Genomic DNA, 13,602 nt, shown 5'->3' on the forward strand with positions numbered 1-13,602 from the left:
AATTTTCCGGTTTGGTAATTCCGGTTAAAGATTACCTGGCGCCCATTTGATTAAATTTTAGCAGGTTTATTAGGCTTAGGGGAAGTAGGGCGAAGGAATGGGCATTTTCCATTCCCCGGAAAAAGTCACGTTACACATTACAGCTGGTATAGTAGAGCAAATATGGAGTTATAGCAAATATGGATGAATTACAGCAAATTATGACTTCTTATAACAGTTCCAAATATTCTGTCATAAAAATGGCGCTTGCTGCTGCCACTATCGATAATATCCAAAATGCATTAATATACAAAATCGGTTGAAGTTCGGGAAACCTCGGGGAGAGCTCTTCAAACATAAGGTCGGAGACTATGTGAGAATCAGTCGAGGGAAAGGTCTTTTGAGAAAGGATACGAGAGCAATTGAAGCAAAAAAATTTTTGAAATATCTAAAACAGTCTTCTAACAATCATCGCCTGTATACGAATTACAAGATTTGGCTAGTGACCAAATTGAAAGATTTTTTTAGAAGAACAGAATTGGTGGTTGTTAATAAACAGCTGGATAAGGAACAATTCGTAATTGAGCGTGTCATACGATTAAAAGCAAAAAGGAAGAATAAACAAATTTTCGTCCATTGAGAAGGATATCCTGATAAATTTAATCCTGCGTCAGAGTTACACGTCATTGTTTATACAGGGTGTCCGAGATAAAATTGTACACCCAAATAACTATTGAATGTGTGTAGTAATCGAAAAATCTTTCAAATAGAAGTTGTAGGGCTCCAAGTGGGAAAAATAATGAGATATGTTTTGAGCACTTAAGTCTTCATGTTTTTATGCTACAAGCATAAGTTCATTTTTTTCATATGGGATTAAAAATTTTCTTGTAACAAAAGTTGTTGTACTCGATGAGATGAATCTAATGATGTCACACATAATGTGTTTTTAATGCTTTCTGAGCTCAAAAATGCTAAAAATGGAACTTGTCAACGATATTCCAAATTCAGACACGATAAACAGAAAAATAAACGAGAAACAAAAAGGCGCCAATGGATTGTTCTACTAGAAAGACGTTACAACAAGTGCTCAATGTTCCCACCATTCATTTCAAGACACAACTCAAGTTGACGTCGGAAACTCTGCACAACATTTCGAAGCGCTTGTTGAGGAATGTTGGCAATAGCGCCTCTGATACGTGTTTTCATGTCTTCTGCAGTCGTTGGTCGATTTTTGTAGACTACATGTTTAATGTAGCCCCATAAATAAAAATCAAGTGGAGTTAGATCAGGTGATCGCGGAGGCCAAAGAACAGGACCAGCTCTGCCGATCCAACGACGAGGAAACAGAACATTGAGATAATTCCTTACACAAAGTGCAAAATGCGGTGGCGCACCCTCTTGTTGGAACCACATTCTTAGTCTTGTGTCAAAGTGTACATGTTCCAATAAAACTGGTATGTCATCTTGTAAAAACTGTAAATAGCGTTGACCGGTGACTGCTCCGTTGAAAAAATACGGCCCAATCACTTGCCCATCAATAATGCCACACCACACATTTACACTCCACTGATGCTGGTGGTCAATGTGCTGAGTCCAGTGAGGATTTTCCATAGACCAATAATGGGAATTCATAAGTTCACTAGGAGCAGGCCTGTTAAACCATTGAAACTGTTCCGAGCGCGTGAAATCAGAGCTTGATGTATTCACTATCCTTTCGATACAGACAAGCATTGAAAATTCTCAATTTGTTTCCTGTAGTTCTGTGTCGACTCTGCCAGATGACACCCCAATAGAATTTATCGCACCAGATCATGGACAAGAATACATTGATTTGGCACTCATAATGATAAAAATCCAAGCGAGAGTCATTACACGTGATAGGACTGCTACAGCCGCTGATTCTGTTAGGCCAGTGAATAATTTTTTGCGTTCAATATCCACCCAGATGTATGTATACTTGAAACAAAAAGTTGTTACACCGCCAAATAATCTCTATGCCTATAGAGGTTACAGTGAAACGTTGCTGAATTATGGATAGGATACCAAAGCGTCATACCTGGGGATGGGCTTATGGGTAACCGATACCTATGCCATTATGGATACCCCTGTAGTTGTTGATGACGATGTACAAAAAAATTGCGGACTGACTTCCCGGCATGTATTTACGAAAGGTGGGAAAGTATTCAATATGTTAGCACCTTTACGTTGTGACGTTTTCAATCAAGATAAATTTTTGATGAACGGAGTAAAACTACGGGTAAATTTGGTTCGACCAGAGAATGAATATTGTCTCATTGATGATACTCCACACAGTTATAAAGTAAAAATTGAGGAGGCTTCATTAATTGTACGACGTGTGAGACTTAGCCGTGGAATACAGATAGCCCATGCGTGTCGAAGTGAAATGATTTGTGCTACATAGTCTAATTTTAGGAGAGACGATAAGAGAATTATAATTGGCTTTGTTGAAAATAACAGTTGGAATGGAATGAGGAAGAAGAAGTCCTTCAATTTCCAGAACTTTGGAATTAACTTTTTATGTTTGAATGTGGATGGGCGCCAAGCACCTATTAAGCCTTTGCAGCCACGTTATACCAGGATAGGATGCGTAGAAGTTAAGGCTTTCAACACTTTATTTGGTGGAACCGGAACGTATTGTAGAGATTGTCGAAGCAAGACACAATACAGTTGTTAATAAATAAATGGGGCGGCTTATTAATTCTTCAAATACAAGAAGAAGTGTCTTGAGAAGGATTACTTTTTTAGAATAATAGACGATCCAGGACAGAAGACAATCATAACCAAGGGTTTCAGTCAGATCATTCGTAACGGGAATTATAATTCGAAGGGGGGGGGGGGGATGTAACACTACTCCCCTTCTGAAAAGATTGCCGCCTCGGCAATCACACCGGAGGCTATTTGATGTATTACAACTTCGAGATTTCAAATGAAAGTTGTAAGAAATTGAATAAAATTTTAGAATTGTAAGATCTCACACGGGGAGGGTCCAGTCTGTTCTTTAGCTAAAACTTCCCAGAACTCAACACTGAAGAACAGTGCGATTTACATTTGTTTGATTCTATACAATAAGAAATAGTCAAAGTGTTTATTACAATGGATTATGTGTTGTCAAGTGGCGAATGTGTCAGTCTGCTACAACAGACAGAAATCATCTCGCCAGTCCGCTACAGCAGACAAAAATCATTTGGCTAGTCTGGTACAACAGACAAAAATCATTTAGCTCCATCTGTTAAACTCGATTATGTGGATGGAAACTTGGATTGAGATTAATTTAATTGTGGGAGATAATCATTACTGAGCATCATGTTCCATCCGCCATAGACGATTGACGTGAACTACTTTTAATTTACCTTTTGGGAGTTTTTGAATTTGATAGAGAACATCAGTTAATTTTGATCTAATCACATATGTTTTCTCCCAATTCCTTTGAATTTTTGGGCGTCGGCTTTTGAGTCTTTTGGGGGCAAAGGGCCGAACTTTTTGGCCAGGGGTGAAATAAATCATGTCAGCCTTCAAATCAAACTTAGACTTCATTTTGTCACTTTTGATGCGTCAATTTTTCCTTACTTGATTATGATGATTTAACAATTGTTCTTCTGATTGATCGACGTAGTCAGGGAGATCAATACCATTGTCTGAGTTATTGGGTGCCATGGATCAAGTTCAGAGGAAGCCACAATTCCCTAGCAAACATTAACATTGCGGGGGTGAATTCTGTAGTCTGATGTTTGGAGGAATGATATGTCAGAAGGAATAATGGTAACCACTTGGCCCATGAATTCTGGTTGTCACTGATAAATTCAACAAGGTAGTTGAGAATAGTCCTATTCAAACGATTTCCAAAGGTATTCCAAAGCGTGAAATGATGTGAACTACCAGAGCTTCAGCGATGGTGGATGCCTGGTGATTGGGAAGCGGAATTGCTTCGGGCCATCGAGAAAAATAATCAGAGACCACGAGGACGAAACGGTTGCCATCGGCTATTCTTGGTAACGGACCTAAAATATCAACAGCGATTTTTTCAAAAGGAAAGCCGACATTGTAAAGTCTCCTCTGGCTTGTTGTGAGGGACCATCTCTGCTGAAACAAATCGAATCAAATGCATGAAACCCAATAGAATCGTTTTCTAATGTTGTCCAGCATTTTGTTAATTTTAAAATGACCACCGAGAGGAGATGAGGGAGCGATTCTAAGGATCTCTTCCGTGGATGAGTGAGGAACAACAATTTGGGGAATAGTTTTCAACCTGCGATTGGATTTCCAACGACGGTAAAGTGTATCGCCTATGAGTTCTAGAGAATGCCAGTAAAGTAAATCAAGCTTGACATTTGAACCTGAGTGAGCGATTTCATGCTTCTCTGGACGTTGATTTTGTTTTTTTGATTCAATCAACATGTGGAGAGTCGGATTTTGAGCTTGCAGAGCGGGTTAATCGTAATTCCTCTCACTCACACAAATGGTCCGAAAGGCGCCTTCCTCTTCTTCTTCCTCTTCTCGTATATTTACTCAGTCACATTTTTTACCGGACCAAGGGCGTCTGTCAAACGATCGGCATTCCCATGAAGATGACCTGGTCTATGAGTAATTCCAAAGTCATAAGTGAATAGAATTTCGATCCAACGAGCTACTTGGTCTTGTGGATTTTTGAACGAAACAAGCCATTTCAAGGCTGCGTGATCTGTTCTAATCAAGAATTTCCTTCCAAGAAGATAATGACTGAAATGTTCAACAAATAAAACTATCGCTAAAAGTTCTCTACGAGTGACGCAATAGTTTCTCTCAGATTTTCTTAGCCATTTGCTAAAATAAGCAATTACTTTCTCATCAACGTTTTGAACTTGGGAAAGTGTGGCTCCAATGGCAAATAATGATGCGCCTGTATTAAGAATAAAGTCATCTTTAGAATTTGCGATAGATCGAATAGGAGGTGAGGTTAAAATGGATTTTAATTGATGGACACTAACTTGAGATTCAGAGGTCCATTTGAGAGGAATTTTAATTTCAGTCAGAGCATGTAAGGGTCTAGTGATAGAAGCAAAACTTTTCACGTATTTTCTGTAATAGAAACATGACTCAAGGAAAGTTCTGAGTTGATGTTTAGTTCTAGAAACTGGCCATTCTGTAATAGATTAAATTTTTTCCTGAGGGCATTAAATTCCACGAGATTCAATGTCCTAAATAAAGCACTTCATGGTTGAAAAATTTACACTTTTTGGTGTTTACTTGTAGATTAGCTTCAGTTAAGCGAGAGAACACTAGTTGGAGATTTTGGAATTGCTCATGAAAATTGCGACCGAAGACTACAATACCATCCAGAAATACGTGACAAATTCTACCTGTTAAGTTTCGTAAGACCTTATTTATTATTTTCACGAACGTGGCAGGTACGTTACAAAGACTGGAAGGGAGAATTTTTAATTACCATAACTCATTGCTAATCGCGAAAGCTGTTTTCTTTCTGTCCTTAGGGCCAAGCTCAACTTGGCAATAACCGCTCTTTAAGTCGATTGTTGAGAACCAAAGACATTCAGAGAATTTTTTTGGTTCGTTTTTTCAGAATTTCAGACTTTCTTCGTCGTGAGGCAAAGGCATGGATCCTATTTTGGTGACACTGTTTAGTTCGCGATAATTGACACAGAAACGAGGGATTTCTGCTTCATCTTTTTCCTTTACTAAGACAACAGGGGAAGCCCAAGGGCTGCAACTAGGCTCAATAATTCCCTGAAGGAGATCGACTACTTTATCGCGGAAATGAAATGGAACTCTGCAAGAATTTTGTTTGATTGCATTAGAGTTCCTAGTGTCGACTACGTGTTTAGTGCCTGGATATCTACCTAAATCATTAGAGCCGGAAGAAAAGCATTTTTGATAAATTAAAAGAAAGTGCTTAAAAATTTCTTCTTCCTTCTCGTTCAGTAACTCACATGAATCTTTTAATAATGGGAGTAAAAATTCCGGAATATTTGGAGAAAATCCCGAGGTTTTTTGGAACATTGTACGTTTGACAACAATCACATTTTTGGGGTTATCAATATTGAATTTTCACTTAACAATCGACTGAAAGCCCTGTAGGAGACCAGATTTGTAGAGAAAATCTAATCCAAGAATGCAGTGATCTGAGATATTCGCGAAAACTACGTCGAGAACAGCAGAGAAATTTCCCTTGGAAATATTTACTTCTTTGATAGTCTGAAAAGGATTGTTCACCAGTCGTTCCGTATCATTACTGTTTCGATCGGTCAGATCGTTATTCAAAAGTTTCAGTTTGCATGTTTGTTGTTGTTTGAAAATTTGGTTTGGAAATTCTTATTGTTAATGTTGAAATTACGGTATGGATGATAACTATTACGAGTTTAGTTGAATTGTTGTGAGGAATTATTGCGAGTGATGGTTTGTCCATTTTGATTGTAAGCATTATCAAAATGTTTGCAATGTTTGGCATAATGACCGAAACCTTGACATTTATAACACTTGGTGTTTGATCCCGAGTTAAAAATTATCGTTTGTTTGTCTCGAATTCATGATCAATCGCGATAATCAGTTTGGAATTGAGAATTAGATAAATTCTGATGTTGACGTTTCTTAATTAATGAGTTGGAAATCGAGTCGAGCTCAGTTGCTTATTCAACAGCGTTTTGGAAGGTTTCAATGTTTTCGGATTTTAACGCGAATTCCATTTGTGGATTGTTAATTCCTTCGACAAATGCGCGGCACGATCTCGTTCTTTTTCAGAAGATGAAGAATAGGCTCGACGACTCGGTCGATCGATTCCATCTGAAAGAGCGACGTAACTTTCGCTATTTGTTGGTTCCGTCAATGTAATTAATTATAGTACATGCGTAAAAGATCATCGAATTTATCAGCTAATATTTTCGTAAGCTTTCCATAATCCAATTTATCTTCAACTGAAATTGTAGTTAAAATCGATCGAGCTTTTCCGCGAAGACGAGATAATAATTGGAAAGCTTTAGTCTCGCCTGACCAGCGATTGTGGGACGATGCCATTTCGAATTGAAGGTGATAATGCGACCAGAGTTCCGAGCCGTCATAAGTGTCGGGTTTGATTTGAGAATTTTCCTGTGATTTGGTGAATAAGGAGCATTACCATTAGAAACAAATGAATTGTGGGAATTATCTATTGGGTTCCTCAGTTAAGGGATTGGAGTTCCTTGAATCCATGATGATGATTGCGCAACATTGAACGGTGGTTCATAATTTTCTAGATGGGGTTCGTGGTAGTTGGAAGATGCTGGAGCAGATTGATAGGTATTTGGATGCACAGGGAGGTCTCGAAGAATGTTTGAGCTTGCTGTGTGTTCGACTACCGTTTCCCGAATGTCTGAATGTCCGGTTGTGTTCATTTTCATTTTGTGGTCATTTTCCAAGGGATGTAGTCTAAAAGTTGTGGGAGTCCTTAAGACTTGTTGGAGAAGGTTTAGGAAAACACCTGAGGCATTTGGAATTGACGAATTTTCAGGGGTTAGTGTTTGGGGCAGCAGAATTTCCTCGTTCTGTTGAAGATCGTTGAAGATTCTGGGAAACTTGTGAAGGATTCGGAATCTCCGGATTTCTTGGAGGTGGTCGTTGTAGATATTGCGGCAACCCAGAAGTACTGGGAGTAATTCGAACCGCAGTGAGCCGTTGCTGATGGTTCTGGCAATTTTCAAAATGGTTTGAGACTACTGGATTCACAGATGGGCGTAGTTGTAGATTTTGAAGTAACCCCGCAGTAGTTGAAGCAATTGGGTTCCCTTGAGGTTGCTCTGTGAGGTTCAGAGTAGTCTTTGAAACGTTTGGAATAAATGGATTTATTGGGTGTTGTTGTTGAGCATCTTGTGGATTTTCCGGAAGGACTGGAGTGACTGGGTTTTCTGGAACCAGTTATAGAGAGTTAACAGGGTTACCTGGAATGCTAGGGGTTTTAATATTCTCTGGAATTTGTATGCGGAGCAGCTGCAACATTTAGGACTGATTCGTTCACTCGAATTTGGTGTGGAGTATTTATGAGGCCACCAGGAATATTTGAGTTGGTGTATTGCCTGGAATATTTCCTAACAAATTAAAGATGTCGTTCTGGGTCGTCCGATGCTCGTCTTCTCTGCCTTGACGCAAAGACTCTCGGATGCTGGAGACAACGTCATTTAACTGGCATCGGGATTCGTTTCGGAGACGATTTTCTAACTCTTCAAGTTGAAGCGGGGCAGGATTTTGTTGATGTAACGCTCAGGTGAAACATGTGGGCGAAAATCAGAAGCAAATGGACCGAGACGCTCCTCTGAATTGTTTCGCTTCCTCCTCCCTTTTCCTGTGATACTTGAAAGAAAGGAATCGATTCACCGAGATAAAATAAATTTTTTTATATATGAAAATTACTCCGGGCGCGTAGATTTAATTCACCAACTTCTGACACCAATGTAGAGATTGTTGAAAAAAGACAAAATACAGTTATTAATAAATAAATGGGGCAGTTTGTTAATTCTTCAAAGACAAAAGGAAGTATCTTGAGAACGATCACTTTTTCAGAATAATAGACAATCCAGGAGAGATGACAATCATAACCAAGGGCTTCGTTCAGATCATTCGTAATGGGGATTATAATTCGAAGGGAGATACGTAACAGTATTTTAGTGATCATGGTAAATATGGCGTATGGTGTCGGGCATATTGTGATGGGTTCTGCTTATTTGCATTTGAGCTAACTCCCGATTTATCTGCCGATCATTAGAATCTCGTCAGGAGTGGGAGTGTTCGCGTTGAAGTATGGCTTGATAAAGTAACAGAATAAAACTGCTTGCTATAGGCAGAATACGATAATTTTCTTGATATCGACTCCGCGAGGTAAGTTATTCTCGATTATAGCGGATGACGAGCAACAGAGTCTATTTAATTATGTACACTAGCGGTCAAAGTGCCACACCATAAATGTGTCCTACCTCGGCCCCAAAACCGGATTATTCACCCCGTGCGTGCTGTCTTTTTATGAATACCTTTGAGCTCTTCGAGGGGCTACCACATACCGAGTGTTCCCTATTTATGGAAAGAACCCTTGCCATTATCGTCAACACCGATAATCATAACCAGGAAGGAGGACACTGGCTTACCATTTACCTCCCTTCAGATGGACGTGGATGAGCTTCGGAATGCACCTTAATCTGGTTATGCCGCATTGTTGCAACTAGTTTATAAATAAAGGCAAGAGAATATTATTTGTGTGTATCAGTTGTATTAAGACATGGAAAATACATGTAATCTTACTTGAATCTGAGGTCCATTTTCTACCCCCCTCTTTCCCTTTGTTCAGACCGTCCCTTACATTAACTATATATCTTCACTCGACTTCCCGAATTTCAGTGCCTCGTTAGGAATTTTTAATATTATATTTTCATCCCAGAGCAATTTATAATTTAGTGTCGCTTGTAATTTACACGGTTTCATGGTTCGAGCAGTAGTCTCAAGAAGAATGACTGTACCTGGCCAAGGTTTTATTCCCACGAGCTTTCCCGGTCGGGCCTCGATGGGAACAAAATGGGAAAACCCGAAAAGATACGCATGTGGAATCAATAAAGACAATTTTTTTACGTTATTTTAAGTATAGTTTATGCATTAGGTAAATATATATTACTCTCTCCTCTCGGAACTTTATATTGAATTACATCAGAGTCGATAGTTTTTCATCTCCTGATCACGAATCTGATATCCGTATGTTGGGGAGACGAATAGTTTCTCCATACGTTATAATTTATACACCTCTCTTTGCGCTACTCAGGGCCACGACGAGGACATAGCGGTTTTCGGCCCCATGACAACACATGTTGGTATATTTAGAGACCAGGGCAACACAAAGAGGAATAGCATTATTTACTCACTCAGCAGCGACACAACCACCGTGGGGGGCACTTGACTCCCTTTATTATTTGTTGGCGCTGGCACTCGGTATCGGCATGACGCCACCGCTGTCCTTCTTACAGCAAATTCTATAATTAAATTTCTAATTTGAATTATATCGAGTGCCCGTCTGAAAAACGCTCATGAATCTCCCAATGGATGGGTCGCCTTTGGGTATGGTTTATCAGGATTTCAGGTGTAATGTCTTGCCATAGTTGTAAGAAGCTGTACCATTCTCTCCTCAAATGGGACGCTTCTCTTAAACATGAATTCGCATAAGTATCCGTGGTAGCGCTCTTTCGTCGTGCCGTACCTCTGTACTTGGCTTTTCAGGTCTCTCCAGGTGTTTTCAATGTTTTGTGTATGGACATTGGCTCTCGGGCCCACAAAATTCATAGAAGGGTTTAAGGTGAAGTGTTGTTATCCTTCGTCATTAAGTTTGGCATATAATCTCCACTGATCCGTGATGACGGTTGTTCCTAGCAAAATCTACTTTTTGATAGTTGCCATAAGTGATCCTGCGTTCCTATCTTTTATTGTGTTAATGAGAATAGATTTTGTCTCTCTCTCATACGCACCGAATAGCCATTGCCCCTCAATAATGTGCCCTCGGTTGAACTTCCTACGGCCAACTTTGGTTTCGTCTATTTCCACTATTTTGTTGGGCCCTCCCAACGTGGTAGTGTGATTTTCGCATGAGTCAATCAATAATTTTCTAAAAAAGTTGGACCAGTCCACCACAGTTTTTTGTGATAGTCCAAGTTCGAATGCTAGGAATTCTTGTCTTGAAGGATTCATTAGGAGGTAGATCCCGACGAATAGCACAGCTGTGGCCAAGGGAATGTGTCTATAATAAAATAGAACCAGGCTTCGTGTAGGTAGCTATATTCTGTGTCATATTTGACACCACCTCCTTTGTTATGGCTGCCATTTTTCTGTGTTGTGTCGGCACCTGAACATGCCCCTTGAATCGTTGGCCATCATAATACCACTGCACTTATAGGACACTTCATGTGTCCTATAAGTATCTCAAACAGTATACCTAGCGACCACGTAAGAAATCCACGAGCTCTCCGTACTTTTCACTTATTTCATAGATCGCATTGAGTTTTATATTTATTTGTCGGCAATCCCAAACGTACTGGCTCATTTTTATATTTTAAATCGCGTCTGCTGTAATCCCTGACCCGTTGTTGTCTAATACTTCATGTAAACATGAGGATTAGTCGACTTTCGGTATTAAATTTCTTGGGGGGCCTGTTCTCCAAATTTACCAAGTATTCTGCTAACGAATTTAATCATAATGCGCACTGAAGGCATGCGTTTTTGTTATTAATTGAATTTGTTAGGAAAATGTTTTCCAAGCCATATGGCATACATTGTTTTTTCGCCACGGGGCCCAACTAACCGAGTTCTGAACAGGCCTAGGTCTTAAAAGAAGGAGGTTAGGCCGGGCCAAGTAAGAAAAATTCAATTTTTTATGAGCCCCATATCTATTATGAATTCCCTGAATAATAGACAATTGCTTACTTTCAATAAGTCCTCTGAACGTACCTGGTTCAAATTGAATCGGACTTGGTCCATGAACACTCATACCTTCTTCCATTCTATTTTCCGGGAGGAGCTCATCAATATTCTTATCTTTCGAATTATTAAAGATTTATGTTTTTCCACCAAAATACAGTATTTTAATCAGTTTAACTATGCACTTTACTCTGCTTTTGATATGCCCACAAAAAATGTGGAGACATTTACAACGATATCAGGGATGTAGTGAGAGGTAACAATTCAGCAGGACATTATTAAAAATCATCTTGGGCACCTTGGGATTATTTACAATCTCGAAATATTCAAAATTTCTAAGTTATTCATGGAACGCTGAGTGTACTCATTGAAGATGAACGATTTCGTGTTACTTAGAGTATTCCTAACAGATGTTAGAATCACGGGAAAATCAATTTTTCGTCGATATTGCCATTGCAAATGGAATACACTAAAATTGAGTATAAAATAGACTTACATCAAGTATAAAGTATACGTGATTCAAGTTTTTTTCTCTGTTCATACGAAAATTCTCAATAATCGATAGACTTTCACTCGAGTGAATCGTTTCGCTACTGCATTAAATCGCCCGCGAATGTGTGTCGTCTCATAATATGTCCCGCCACTCAAAATCCGCTAGGCACTCTTTCTCGGCGTTTGAGATGCCATTCCAAAAAATGATTCGTCCAAATCGAGAGAGGCATTGTTGCTATAGTAATTCTTCATCCATCATGGGATGTAATTCCATCTCGAATAGACTTCTAGGCTCCAGAAATACTCGATCAAAGTACATCATATAAAAGCTATATGAGAAAATTTCCTTCATCTGATTTGCTATTACGATTTTCCCTTTGTCATATAGTGTCATTCGTGCTTCTGGGTTACAGAAAAAGTCGACCGAAGTACGTCATACGAAGTCTACTCAAAAAAATTTCATTCATTTTTGGTATAAATCATGGCTGAAACGAAGTTGATAACTAGTACAATGACCCGTGTAAATAAGGTCATTGCGATTGATACTGGGTTATATGAGCATCATATCCCGAACATCCCCTTTTTTAAGCCCAGGTTCTGGAAAAATTTTGTTAAAGCCACGTCGTGAAAAACATGTCATCCTCCCCCATATGCTTGCCATCAATGTAAATCTTGCATGTAAGGAGGCATGATCTGTTTTCCACTACTAGGTCTGAAAATAACAATTCCAATGGGCAAGGGTTTTTGAGTTTGTGGGAAGTCTATAGCAGAAGTCAACGACGAGTGATATAATCTTATCAGTAAAAAAAACACTTTCCCGCGAGTATCAAACTAAATTATTCATCACAGTGTGTGGGACGTGACGGTTTACGGACGTGGAGCGTGCGTAAAATGTTACTTTCCACATAGTAAGTTAAACAAGACAGTAGAAAAGTAAGTAATCAAAGTACGATAGGACGAAAAATCTCCTTTTGTAAATTTTCTCTCTCTGTAGAAAAAACTCCCGTGAACTTTAAGAAGGGTCACGATAAACTATTAACCATTTCATAAATTGCATGCTACAGTGAACGGAGATGATTTTGATCGTACAATACTTGTGATTATCCTCTTAGAAAGAGATGACGAGTGTACTGAGGTTCACATATGCGCGAATGATACTCAAAACTTTTCTTAAGGTTGTTGTCGCGCGACAGTCTCTGTAAAAAGTTTATCCGCTGTAAAACGGGCCAGTTGAGAACACAATCTTTTAGCGGTATATAGTCTCACTTGATTGATTGCATTGTGCATGGATAGCTAAAACATAACTATATATTTTCCATATTAACTATTTTCAATTATATAAATTTATGAATTTCCGATAATTATATTCCGTAAACCAAACGGTCAATCGATTTGATTTTTTTTTCTGTATTTCCTCCCACGATGTATATTCCACGTTTTTTTTTATTTCTGAAACTGTCGAGCCGTTGATTTTTAAAAAATTCTAATCGGCAAAACTCCATTTAAACACGTGTTAAATCACTCGAATTTCAAAAATTTATATCTCAAGTTCAAAACGGTCAATTGCAAACGGAAAAGGCTCATTTTGTTGCTAATTTTTCAAACTATTCACCATCAAATTTTTAACGAAAACTGTCGAAACTTAACAACCTTAAGAGCGGAAAGAAGATAGCTATTGATTTAATTTAGATAAAACATTTC

The 13,602-nt window shown here is 38.8% G+C and overlaps 1 protein-coding gene across 1 annotated transcript in view; it reads right to left on the minus strand.

The window, feature by feature from the left end:
- kl-2 (dynein heavy chain 2, axonemal kl-2) overlaps positions 1 to 13,602 on the minus strand; it is a 254,839-nt gene that overhangs the window by 28,506 nt on the left and 212,731 nt on the right. The gene's annotated exons all lie outside the window — the stretch shown is intronic.

This window comes from Fopius arisanus, unplaced genomic scaffold, assembly GCF_000806365.1.
Source record: "Fopius arisanus strain USDA-PBARC FA_bdor unplaced genomic scaffold, ASM80636v1 scaffold00080, whole genome shotgun sequence".
NCBI classification, from domain to species: domain Eukaryota; kingdom Metazoa; phylum Arthropoda; class Insecta; order Hymenoptera; family Braconidae; genus Fopius; species Fopius arisanus.